The following is a 14549-nucleotide window of genomic DNA, read 5'->3' as shown; positions in this document are numbered from 1 at the left end:
AAACGCCCGGTTTCTGAGAAAGAATGACTTGTGGGAAATGTTTCCTGAAAAGTGGGGTAGGGTAATGGATGGATCAAGGTTTTGTGGAGCCAGACACATCAATGGGAGTAAGGGTGGAGCCTCTTTAAGAAAAAGAATGCAAATAAAACTCTTTAAAATTTACCATATGACAAAACACATGAACCTATGACTTGAGCTCTCTCCCAGGCCTTAAAGGAGCTGTACACTTGAGGGCTTGAAGTTTCAAGCTTTATACTTTAAATTCACTCCTGGTAGAGGAGGTGAGAAAACATGCAGAGGTAACGGCTGTGGGGAATGAATGGGTTCTTGGTTTCAAACAGCATGTTAGTGAAAGCTTCCTTTGGGGCTTCTGTTGTTTAGAAACTCAAGATGGATGTGTGGGCCCCGGAAATTTAATATAACAAGGAACTCCTTGTTTATTGTGCCTCCTTCCTCCCTCTGGAGGAGGATGATCCAGCATTTTTGAAAATATTATTTGTGGGCTGATAAACATTCTATGAATGTTGACCTGACCGATGCTTAGGATGAACTTGCTACTTATTTTTGCTCTTTTGACCAGAGAAAAATATGAAGGTATTTCAAAGCAAATAATTTACAACTTAGACTTGTGTCAAGCTCTCTTGGCAATATCTTTGCCTCCTGAATAATTGACATTCAATATGCTTTTGTATGGCAACAGACTGGGTAAAAATCCTAAAAATGCTGTCAGTATGCTAATATTAGTTCTAATTGCTTGTACCTGAACTTTTGGTTACCTAACTTTCAATAAGAGTTTGAGAGATCACTCCTATGATGGATCAAAATGTCCACATTGTTTTTGCAAAATCTGAGATAATAGCTATCTTTTAAATATGTAGATAAATAAATTTGGGAGAAATAAGAGAGGCACAATACTGATACAACTGGTTGGTTATATATTTAAGGAGTTTGCTATCTTAAAAGATGATGTAGATGACTTAGAAACAGTCGCTAAAATTCTTGGGTATATTTATAAATCATAAAACAGTAAAGGTTCCTAAGGGAGTCTGAGGGGTACCTAACATTAAAGACGTATGACAAGAAAGACAACTATACTTTTCTTTGTAATTATATTTGTAAGATTGAGTATTAATATTTTCTTTTGTCAGAACATAGCTGCACCTTGGCTTAATATCTTCCCTTAAAAATGATAAATAATAATTGTTCTAGTAAGTAATAAAGGACAAAGTGGCCTGGGAAAAATACCAAGGGCTTTTCTTATCTGTCTAGTACTCTTTTTGTTTGTTTGATAGTCCTTGGGAGAGAGCCCAAGGTATATAATATGTGGGAAAGTCTAATTTATTTTATTTTCCCCCAACTCTAAGTCATTTATCAAATGATTTCAGGTTGCAAATCTCAGCACTTTTCACTAACTTAGCTACTTTCTCTCCAAGACATGTCTTTGTTAAAAATGTTTAGTATGCTTTTAAAATCTATAAAATGCTTCAGATCTTAATTTATTAAAGAGGTGACACATAGGAATTCTCTTTCCACCAAACAGGGCAAGAGAATTCAAACATTTCCTGCATTACTATGTGTCTCTCTTTAATGTGCCAGCTTTCCCTGAAAAAATCAGTAATCACAAAGAAGAAAAAAATTCAATCTAAGCACAAGTTCAGCACTGAGGACTTCTCCTTGGCCTGTTGACAATGCCTCGGCATGAATTCTGAGACATTTCTTATTAGGAGTCTGTCTGGATGCATTCAAGTGTTCAGTAGAAATGATTCAAGAAAATCAAGGCCAACATATACTCTGCAGAGATAGGAATTTCCAATGTCTGTGTCTCATTGACTCTCACACTCATCATCTAAAGAAAACAAAAGTAATGAAGATTTTATTTCAGTTTATCATAATCCCTACTGTTAGGTTGTTGTGTCAATTTATTTCAGTTGGTTAAGGACATTTTATCATTGGACATTTAATTTGTACCTTTCTGTCACTAAGTGGGAAAGAGTTCTAAGGGCCCTTGCATTGATTTACTGCTGCACAAAGAAAAGCATATCATTATTTTTAATTTTCAAAGGAATGTTTTACAATGCCTTTATTATGTGTTAATCAATACACAATCAAATAAAACTTGGAAATGATTTCCCACTTTTTCTTTACATCAATAACACCAACCATTTTTGATAGTTGTCTCATGTGAAATATGTGATTCTAAATTTGCAAAATAACCCCTATCATCACACAGATAAATATGTAGCTGTATGAATCCTTTTATTGTGATGTATAAGAAATGTATTATGTATGTGGTTTGCGACATTTAGTATGGTTTTGGGTGAACGATACTTGGACAAGTCAGCATTCAGCTGTATTTTTTTTAACTTACTAGAAAAAGTACCATGTTTCTCTTGTATATAATGCATGAGTTTATTAGATATGTAACAGGAACATGAACCTATTAAACTCATAAAGCAGGAAAGACATTATTATTTCCATTTAACAGATTAGAACATTAAGCTCTGAGGAGTGTTTATCTAAGGCAGCAGAGCTGTTAAGTAGCAGTGCTCTTCCCTGCAGCTTCTTCCCTTCGTAGAGATCCACACTGTAAACTTTTGATTTAGAATTTCATTGACTTACAACGCTGATTTTCTATACCACTCAGCCACGATTATCTTAAAATGTTTTTTGAAAAGTTTAAAAGGATCCTTTCCTAAAGGTATCTGTGTTATGCACTATAGTATGAAAATACAGGCAGATGATATGTACTAATTACAGAAGATACTTGTAGGAATCTCTGTCAGATTTTTTAAAGCCAAAACTACATTTTCCAGCTGCCCATGGGCAATTATCCTCAAGGTCTGTCTTTCTTTTTGTTCTTAGTTAACAATTTATATTTTTCCGGGGTAAAGCTGAAGCCTGAGCTTTCTAGACCTCCAAAGCATTAGGAAATACATAGACATCTCAAGGGAGTGTTGTCTGACTAGTGATAGAATCCTGAAGTTTTATAACTAAGTGTGAAATGTCCAACGCATTTGGAAACATTCACTATTTGTATGAATATATTTTTCTTCTTCTTTTTCTTTTCTTTTTTTTTCTTTGTTTTTTTTTTTTTGCTATTAGAATTAAGATTTCAAACAATGAAATAGTAACTGATAGAGAGTAATAGTGAGTGTATGAGATGAGATAATATTCAGATAATTGTATCAGGGGTTCAGTTTCAATTTAGACTCACCCTGAGTATCTACATAGTAAGATGTGTATAATACGTAATTTGAGGAATGCTAAAGTCTTATATTTTCTAAAAACATATTTGATTGGCTGGATGGAGTCCCTGAGATTCCCATCAGTAGAGACACTCTTTGTGTTTAATGCATCTTCCTCTCTATCCAATCTTTACTGAATATTCACCATGTCCATGTCCCTGCCAGTGGGTGGGTATCAAGGATATGATGGGAAATTAGAGTAAATCCTCTTCTAAGTAGGTTCACAGTCTAAGAAAAAAGATGTACTAATGAAGGAAATAAACCACTAGAATACAATTGATGAAATACTCATGTGGCACATTGTCGCAAGTGCCTGGAAGAGCAGTCGCCACATTTCAGTCTCTTCCTGAAAGTCAAGGGAACATTAATCCCTCGGCAGGGCACTACGTCCCTGCGTGATACTTGTGACACAAGTGGGGAACAAAGTCCTGACATACAAGTTCAGACAGAGTGAGTAACACAGCTTTATTTGGGAACCAATGTCCCTCCAGAGGCCAGTGCTCTGGTAAGCACAGAAGGTTATACAGAATAGAATACAATTTCATAACTAACCAAGTCCCAGAGTCAATCGAGGTGGAGAAAGTCCCTGATCCAGAAGAGATGACCGGGCCCACAACAGGTCTGAGGCAAGCTGGTCTTGCAAGGAAGAACTTTGGAGAGTCCCAGAGTAATGCGACTTGCACCCCGCAGAGGGTCTTAGCTGGAGGGCCCAGTCAGACTTCTCATGGCATTGCTCTGGAGTTCTGCTTTATCCTCTTTGGACTTGTTTACTTCTTAGGTGATAATCAAATGTTCTTTTGGTTAAGGTGTTTTCCACTCAATTTGTTATGCTCAGTTTCAAACATAAATATAAACATGTCTAGCTTCATGTATATGCTCTACACATAAACATGTTTACTTTCACTTCATCCTTATCAGTTTCACACCTACTAGTAAACAACTTGTTTTGCAAACCTCCATCCAACAACAACCTTGTTTATAGTATGTATTTTATATGCTCTATACAGGCACATAATAATTTCTTCATAAATATTTTTTGAATCAATAACTAAATGCAATCACTGCAGTGGGAAGAGTCCATGGGATTAACATGTAATCAAGGCAAAGAAGCTAGAGAAAGCGTTAAGGAAGCAACTGGAGCTTGGGCAGAGGCCTGAAGGTGAGAGAGGTAATGGACAATCCTGGTAATTGAGAGTGGAGAAGTGAGGCTGGAGAAATTGGCAAAGACAATAGCTGCCAAATGCCTTCAATGCCATGAGAAATCGAGGCTGGGTTTAGCCTGAGACAGTAAGGGTCTTGTTTTGTTTTATTTCGTTTTGTTTTGTTTTGTTGTGTTGTGTTGTGTTGTGTTTAAGCAAGAGAATGAAATGTGAATATTAGATTGGAGTGAAGGGAAAGACTAAGACCAAGGAAACCAATTAGACAATTCTTAAAGTAACCTGGTCAAGAAATTATGTTATAATTAAGTTTATCACATGTGTCTGTTTTCACTAGAGTTCTGGTCTGCTCCTATTAATTATTAATAGCACTTTCTTTTACAATTGAAGCATTCCTGTTAAAATAAGTTATATGTCACCTTAACCACAACTAAAATAATGTCAATGAGGATGGCATGAATGGTTGGATTCTCAAAGTATTAAGACATTGAAATGGATAGACTTTGGATGCTTAAATAGGAAGAGTGAAATAGAGAAATCAAAGATGAAACTAAGATATTTGATCAGCACAAGTAGATAAATTGTTAATACCATTCACCAAGCCAAGATAAGAAAATTAGACTTGGTGTGGGGAGAAGAGATGTTCATTTCAGTTTTGGAAATGGGACATTTAAAATGCTATAGAACATTCCAGTTGAGCTGTCAGGCCAACAGTTAATTATTTGGGACAGGAGTGGTATTCAGTATTTCAGTGTTACCTGATATGGGGTCATTATGACCTACTACATAACAACCATAATATGAGAAAATTCCTCAAATTAATCAGACGATGTCTTTTGTCCTAGCTAGAGCCAAATCCCTGAGGAGAGGAGAGGAGTGTAAAAAAAAGTGGATGTTTTGAAGTGTGAGTTACTGCCACAGAATATTATACCTTTGATGGAAGAAGGGTATAGATATAGTCACATTTTCTATGGAACCAGGGCAGAAATCAGGGGGCTCTGGAGTCTGTTAGAGAAGATTAAAGAATCATGGGCCTGAGATTGGGAAGTCAACCATGGTGAGGAAATGTTGAGATCAGAATTCACCTACTTTACATTTTCACCTGGGTTGCCCTTTACTCAGTTAGGCAAACATAATCTAGGATTACCAGGTAGATTTTTTTCTCCCCATAATAAACTATAAAAATATTCTCCTAATTTGGCTATTTCCGTATTATTTGATTTTTGCTTGTTAGTAACTAGCTGTGTGATCTTAAGGAAAGTCACTTTCCATCTATATTACCTTACTTAAAAAATAGAGTGAGATTGTGTGATCTGGCATCCATGTTAGATTTAAAGTAGATTACTTTGTTTTGGGTCTCTTTTATATTTTGCCTCCTTTCTATATTTTTTATTAAAGTCTTAGCCATTTTAAAACTTAAAGGAAACTATTATGACCATACTCCTGGCTTATCTAGGTTGACTTTGGCAGTAAACAGTATAAATAAGAAACTAAGGAAGATTGGTCTTTTTTTTCAGGAAATTCCAAAGTGGTATACAAATAGATGCAGGAATTCTTTGTATATTTTATTTTTCCTTTTCATATGAAGCAAAATGAAATTTGGGGGCTTTTTGAAAATGATAAAAGTTGCTTAGACTATGATCAACAAATAGCTCTTGGGGAGAGCTACTTTTTTCTCTTGGGGTGCTTCCTTCAATCTGATATTCATTTTGGCTCAGATCAGTTGTAAATACCAGCCTGTTTCTGTGAAATGTAACTGGTGTTTGCTCTGGGCTGATGGGACAGCCATGTGCTGTTTGCTTTGTCAGTAGCTGTACCCAAGTATTCACAGCACATTATTCAGATCAGCTCACTCCAACCAGCTGTCCTAATTCCAGGTGGACTGTTGGAAATCTTTTTACTTACAGCAACAGCTGTGCCACCTGGTATCTTAAAGAGCAGTAGTTGGATGAATCAACCGTTGTTACAAATTCACTTTTTATCTGATAAACAGTTTGCATAAACTAGCATAAATGAAGATATTTCTAGCCTAGTCCATACTGAAATGACATGAACATTGAAAACCTTGTCTGTATTATGTTAAATTGGTCACTAGTTGCCAACACCTATCATTTAAGATACTGAATAATTCTACATGCCAAAATTAGATTTATATAATTTGCAATTCTATTTCCCTATTATTTGTTTTCCATTTCTCAATACACAAACATATATGTATATACATATTTTTTTTCACATTCTCACACATAGCTTGCTGTGAAGATTATCATCCTTATTTTGAATATATAACTTCCTGAGCTTGGATTATTGCTAAAGAGTAGGTTAAAATATGGAATATGTCATGATCAGCTTATTTGCAAGTATATAAAATGACTCCAAATAACCACTAAAGAAACACTTCTAATTAGAACTCCCGTACATAATTTTTAGTGAACAAGAATCATTCACTGATAAATACCCACGCTTGAAAAATGTAAAAACAAAACAAAAACAAGCCCACAAATGAGCTGTTAGCCTATAAAATGAAATGCCTTTGAGTGAGTTAACTAAACCTTTTCTTGTTTTAAGCTATTAATGTTCTTAGTGTGCGTGTATGGATACATACATACACTAATGCACACATATGCAAACATGTGGACACACACACGCACACACATTCACACGGAAAGCCTAAAATTGTGATTTAAGTAAGTCTTTAACAATAGTATAAAAGGAAACATATTATACCCAGGCCAAGGCATAGCATTTCAAATTGTAAAGTAATTGCATTCAAATTCAGAATGTTTATAGGTTTCTCTCATTATCAATTCAAACTTGCCCTATAAGTTACTTTTTTAAACTATCTCTGTAAATCCCCATATATCCGCTTATTATATAGATAGATATAAACACTATAAAGGTAAAAATATATCAACTGACTAGAAGCATGTATATATATATATATATATATATATATATATATATATATATATATATATAAAATAACTGGCTTTTATATCTAGAATATTTACATAGCACACTCCCTCTCTATGAAAGGCAATCTGTTTTATAAATAAAGTATCATTTTAATAAACTCTGTTTTTAATTAATCTGTGTATGGATAGATTTAACCTATAGTTTTTAATATTATTAGGGTATGATTTTCATCTAATAAACTTATAGCCTATTGGATAAAAAAACGATATTTGTTTGGTCTTATAAACAAGCTCCATAAATTTACTTCAAGAGTACATCAATGTGTATTTTAATTGAAAAGAAATGTCATAGTGGTTAAGGCCAATGCTTTTGGCTATAGAAAAAAAGTGTGTTTTTTTTCTGAAAAACATAAAAAAATGTACTTTGAAAACTCTTAAACTGACTTTTTTATCATTTATTAAATGCTAATTTGAGGCTGTAAGGTATAATGGGATATACATTATGTAGGGACTCAAGTATAGTATAGACTGTTTCTAGTACTGTTCCGTCATGTGACTTGAAAAATTAACGTGACCTCCATCTGTAAATGAAATTAAATGTTTAAGATATATAATTTTATTTCAAAATTGTATTTTAGTCACCATCCAAACATAATCTTTCCTCCCAAAACATACAATTATATATCGCATATAAGCTAAGGTATTTCACGGATATTCCATTTAGAAAAAAGGGGAAAAAAGTGATTGATATACTTTGAAAAGATTTATGCAAGGAAATTTATAAGAAGTCTTTGCTTTAATGCTAATCACATTTTACAATATTTCACAATCGATTTTGTGGGCTGAAGGCGGAATATTCATTTTACATACAAGTAATTTGATAGTCAGAAGTGATCTTTCTCTTTATCTGTATTATAGGCCCATTCCTCCTTTCAGAGTTAAATAAACTGAGGGCCCAAAAGATTTTTAAAAATAGTTAAAGCCAACATGGCTTAGTGGCAAAAAGTTTAAGAATACAACCCTAGAGATAGAAGGACCTCATGTGACCAATTGTTCCAGGTCTATAGAATTCTTGTCTTCAAAATATTCCTGAGCTCAATACATTGCTTATGTACTAAGAAGTCTATATTAAATAATATTAATTATGTTGGGGGAAAAAACCAACAACAACAACAAAAAAAAACATTTAAGCAGAGAGACAGGCAACTTCAAGTCTTCACTTGAAAATTTAGCCTTCCCAAGAATTTGGACATAGTCAAGGCTAAATAATTTCATTTGGACTCTTAAAACAAAACATTGCAATTGAACTAGAGATTCTTAAGGATAAGTTATAGAAATTAGGAGAAAAGGCCATTCCTTCTATAACTGAAAATAACTATTGGGGGATCTTTAAGCACCTCCTAGAAGTTATCCTCCTTAGATTTCAAACTAAATGTGTTAATTAGTAGCTAAGTGATAATTAGAAAAAGGTTCAACTATCACAACATGCGTGTGAAAAGAAATAAAAACATGCAAAAGAAAGTTGCTGGAAACAACAAACGAAACATTTAGAACTTGCACCAGGATGAAGAGATGTAAATTCTATGTGATTACTAATCTCAGCAAAGGTGACAAAATTCTTATTGCTTATCTTGAATGAAGCTAAGCAATGTTGGCACTAATTTAAAATCATGTTTCTTTATATTTTTTTTTTGACTGTGGTGATAGTTCTTTGACTTCATTATATAGTGTGAACAGAGACTTACAGAAGAAAAGTATAAAGTGAGGAATTTTCGGCTTCATTTTATTGACTCATCTAACCATGAATTTTTTTAAATGGGAATATCCTCTTGTTCTATGATGTTTGGAAAGGGTATAGGAATGGCTGCCTGGAAATACAATAGCTTGCTTACCCTTAGTCAAACAGGAAAAGAAATTTATTGACTAAGCCCTGGACTCGGAACAATAAATCCATAAGCAAGAGTGCTGTCATGGAAAATCTTTGTGCTCTCCAGTTGTTCAAACCATTTCCTCCTGCTTCAGGGCTGGCTTTGCTCTTGTTCATCCTAAATATGCATTATGATTTTAGGATCAACAAGAAATTGTTAAGAAAGAATATGTATTTTCCATATATATATGCCCTCTATTAATACTCAACATTCTACTTATAGTTTCCTTTCAGCTGAAGTCCTGTAGTCAATTAAAATTCAAAAAAGCTGTGAGGGGCAGTGCTGTAAAACACTATCAGTATTTTATAGCTAAGGCTAGTGAGCTTTTCAAATTCTTCCTTGAGATTAGTGTTTCACAAGAAAGTAAAAGCATGAGAACTTTCCTGAAAAAAAGAGTTCAGGTACGATGCAGGGGCAGAGGGAGGACAAAGAAAGGAGAAAATAGAAATGCTGAAGTCAAAAGCTACATGTGGCATAATGCAAGGGTAATAGATTCAGACAGCCACCTGTGAATTTGTGTACATGGGAAGAATGTTTAATTTCCCTGATCCTCAGTTTTCTCATCTATAAAATGGGAGTCATGATTCTTAATAATATTTACCTTCAAAGTTTATAAGAATAAATAAAACCTAAAATAGTGTGTGGCATATTGTAGGAACATGACACACATTAATTTCCCTTCATTTATCAATTTTCCTGAGTAGTCATATATTCATCTATGAAACAAAATACACATTATAATTAAGTAGACTTCGAGAACTGACTTAGAGTTATTAATATTTATAAAAGGCACCATGTCCATATAATTTGTAAAGTCTATTGACTCCCATTCATATTTACTGATACCATTCATAGCTTCCCTTTAATAAAAATTATTTTCAGTAATAAAATAGATGAGACATATGAGAAAGATTAGATGTTCTAGGGTTAATGAAAAGTGGACAAAGGATGAGAGCCAAAGTTAATATTTCTTCAGCTGGATCATAGGATCATTATATCTCTTTGTTTACTTATCTATGTATTTATTATAGTATGAATTATTATATATTTTATTTATTGTATCATTATTATTAATTTTGTTTGTGTGTGTAGAGTAATAAGATAGTTTCTTTATAAACAGTGTTCCACATAATCAAACCAAATAGATAAATGAATACATTAATAAATAACTACATACATAAATAGACAAAAGATATTTTGTGTGTGTGTGTGTGTGTGTGTGTGTGTGTGTGTGTGTGTGTGTCTAAGCCAGCTGCCTAGATTCAATAAGCTTATCCCAGCCCTTACTGATGTTTGGTATATGGACACATTTTGTTTGTCTTCTTCTGGTTGCTCTATGAAAAATGAAGATTTTAAATCGCGATGACTCAAACACTGGTTTGTTGAACTCAGTTGTGAAAAAGATAGAGTTACAGTCATGCATCAGGAATTGTAAATAATGCAAAAAACATTTCTCTATCAGCTACCTGACCTGTGAAAATGTAAAAATGCCTATCAGAGTGTTAAGAACATGTGTCAGGGAGGATAAAAGGATGAGTACCCCTAATAGTTACTATGTGGAAGTGCCTAGGTAATAAATTAGTGCTGATGGATTAGCAACATCTTAGAGACACAGTCTATTTTAGTTAAAAAGGTTTGGAATGTTTCTTGGCCCTCCCTAGAAACTTTACTTCTATAGTTAATATTGACAGCAACAATTATCTGAAGATTAAGAACAAAAAACAAAACTGTTTCTCATTAAGTACGTTTACTTTAGATATTGTTGTATGTTTCCTAAGAAGATAAATTTGTATGATATTTTTTTAAAAAATATCCTAAGACAGTCCATCTTGCTAATTTGATATTTGTTAGAGACAATATTAAATACTACAGTATTTTAATTAAAACAATAAATATGAGAAATACAGTGCATATAATAAGACAAAGGTTCAAATCTTTATCATTCAACTGAAAATTTTAGGACATGATATATGTAAAAGTGCCTTTAACACTATTTAATATATTTGCTGACATTTGCCTTCTCTGTAACCTCTGACATTTGAGTCCAAGTTAATCGTACAGTGTCCTAGTGAAATGGCAACAAAATTAAACTCGACTCTCTCCATCACCTTTACAAATCCCCCCACCAAGAAAAACTCTGTATCACCTGCCAGTTCATAACCCACCTCCTTCTATCTCCATCCTGCTGACAGTAAATCCCTTCACCAGCTAATTGCACAGATGCATCCAGCGCTGCTTCCTGAAGGTCTGCGAAGCTGGGCTTTGATGGACAGCAGAAAGTGGCACAATGAAAAAACAAAAGCCTTTTAACCGAGAGTACTCCTTTGTTCTGCTTAGAACTTTAAGGTCACTCCAGCTCATTCTGACTGTGAGGATCTTAATTTTTACTCAACCAATTTACTTGCAGCTGTCATTCTTTCCAATATTAAAGTTCAGCTCTTCAAGTGTGGGGATCTGGGGGGCGGGCTGGGGAGGGAATGAGAAGAGCTTGTTACAGACTAAAAACAGCAAAAACAAGTAAAATCTGGCTTGGCTCTCAAGTACAAAAAGTTATTTTCAAAGCCTATAAATTATGACATAGTGATTAACATGTAATTTAAATATATTTAAACAACAATTATACCACATTTCCAGCCCAGCTAATTGGCCTCACAGATGTTCCCTTGTAGCTGCATTGCCCTTCCAGGGGGAAATGAATAAGGTGCTTTTTATCATGGAAAACAGGAAAAGAAAAAAAAAAAAAAGAAAAAAGGAGGAAACAGAAACATAAAAAGCAGCCAATAGCCCTAAAAAAACGATGAATGCTAAAGGGGCTTTGCTTAGCACTCCCCGCTCCCTCCTCCCCATGTTAATGCTAGAAAAAGCATTTAAAACTAGAAAAAGCATGAAGATGTTCCTTTTACTACGATGGTATCTGGCAGTATATCCAGATAGAGTTGGCAGGTTGCTGACAGAAAGAGGCGTCAAAGCAGGGACAGCGGATGCATTCTAATATGGCATGCCCTCACTTCCTGTCTTGGAACAGACTAACTGCAAGAGGTCTAGTTATTTTTAATATAACGCCTTTACAACTGAAGGCGGTCTAGCCCAGATAATGAATATAGATAATAAAGTATTTCCTGATGAGGAATGGCTTGTGAGTTATTCCTTTGATCATTTATCTCTCAAATTTTACAAAATGCAAAATATGCATCAGTCCAGGCTGTTTCCTCTGTTGTAATGCTAGTCAAATATTACCTACTACAGCTCTTAGAAAGTAAGCGGTCAAAGGAACACTGGTAATTACTAATATTTTGTTATACTTTATTTTCTGATGTGCAATCATAGAATTGAAATAAATTCACTCCAGTCTGATTTCCCTCTTGCCTTTTCTTGTTATAATCCCAGGTAATGTTTGATAATACAGTATAAGTTGCAAAAGGACAGTGATCATGTCTCTCTTAGTGTATCATGATACCTCCAGCATCTACCACAGTTCCTGTGCTTTCCTTGTAGAGAGTTAATAAATATTTGTTAAATGCTTGCTAAATAATCAGGATTTAATGATAAAGTAAGGCCACGGTTTATAATATGATATAGTTCTACTAGGCAGTTATCATATTTCTCGTACCATCCCTCTAATTTACATATCACAGGACTGTATAGAAAATTCCTTTCTCAAATTGTATGAATCATGTATTTGATTTCATATTTTTTTCTAAAAAATACAAAATATACCAATATTTAAGGTAATGTGGAGAACAGGAAAGCATTTTAAAATGCCTCTTTGATGAGTAGCTTTGGCATTTTGATTGCTTGACTTGAAAAATCCAATTTAGCAGATGTGAATATTTAAATTTTAGATATACTCTACATTGGTGAAGAGCTATCCAAGTTCATTTATATACATTATCTTCCTCTGTCTTCACTAAGGATAAGGTAGAGAGGCCAAGGGTGAAAATGGGGGTCTGAGGTGTTTCATGATGGACCACATCACTTGTAATGGGGACTGGAGCTCAGAGTTTCTAACAAATCATAAGACAGTCTGTCTATTGTACAATACCACCTCCTATGCGTTGCACTTTAACTGTATCTCTAACTTTCCATGTCATAACCTTCAATGTGCTGTTAGTAATGTTATTAGAAAAGGAAAGAGATAAGTATTTTCTATGCCATCCTATAAGCAACAGTCATGGGGAAGTTAAAATGTAAACTCACTGTTCAGGACTTAGAGGTTCAGAATGTTTCCCTTGATTAGTCCAACAGACTAAGTTAATTACAGAAATCCTATTATCCAGTTGTTATTAGTTTACATTAAATGGTTCATCTGCATGGGACTGTATTCTTCTTGGATTGTTTTATTAACCTCTAAATTGTAAAAAAAACATTTACCAGGAGTAATATTTAGCTATATTTCATAGATGTTTCAAGATATTATTGTCCTTGAGGTTGACTTTAGTTATCTCTGTTCACTTAAAGACAGAATGTAGAGAACAAAAACAAATCAATTGTTTTTTATCTGCACTATTATCTGCCTAGAAAAGTATCTGGTATATAGACAGTAGGTTCTTTAAAAATGTGTTTAATGAATGAATATATAGTATGTAATTTTTTATTAAGAAAGAGTTTGTTTCAATACCACCCCTCTACTTACCTTAAAGAACATTGCATTTAACGTTTTATCATATTTTTATATCTACTTTTACTTAGCCCATAGGCTGGAGTATGAAACTAAGAATATAAATATCTTTTTGTTTTCTCTTAACTGAAATCTGATTTTAACTGATTCTAAATAAATGAAAGTAATGTATATAAAGCATGTTTTCAGGAAAGGAATTGATTTTCCAAGATTTTTTGTTGCTTCTTAAAAAAAAAAAAAAAAAAAAGGTAAAAGTAAAACTGAAGAGAAAGTAATATGTACCTTTTTATAAGGAGAGGCTAACAGTTGATCCTTTGCTGAAATGATGGAAAATAAATGTAACTTATTCCAAGTAAATTGAAAACCACTTCTACCTTCTTCAAGATAAGTTTCTACTTAGAAGAGTTAATTCTGTGGCATGGAGCCATTTCAGTCATGGAACATGTAACGAAGGAAACTGTTCCTCCTTTACAATTATATTTAATCATTTACTGTTTCTCCCTTTCTTCTAGGATAAATCAGAGGAATATTCATTGTCAATTTAATTCTTAATCCATTTATTTACTTTTTAATATAACTTTCCTTCCCAGGGATTGAATTAAAATATTTAATATCTTCCAAACACATAAATAAACTCACTTGCAGTAAGAATGCATAAAATTTTACTATTTTGCAAACTTCACTGT

At 33.7% G+C, this 14549-nt stretch overlaps 1 protein-coding gene across 7 annotated transcripts in view; it reads left to right on the top strand.

Annotated features, from left to right (window-relative positions):
• Positions 1–14549, top strand: part of ERBB4 (erb-b2 receptor tyrosine kinase 4) — a 1035063-nt gene that overhangs the window by 1013896 nt on the left and 6618 nt on the right. The gene's annotated exons all lie outside the window — the stretch shown is intronic.

This window comes from Rhinolophus sinicus, linkage group LG01, assembly GCF_036562045.2.
Source record: "Rhinolophus sinicus isolate RSC01 linkage group LG01, ASM3656204v1, whole genome shotgun sequence".
Classification (NCBI taxonomy): domain Eukaryota; kingdom Metazoa; phylum Chordata; class Mammalia; order Chiroptera; family Rhinolophidae; genus Rhinolophus; species Rhinolophus sinicus.
Note: the sequence above shows the minus strand (reverse complement) of the source record. Positions and strands in the feature narration are given on the sequence as shown.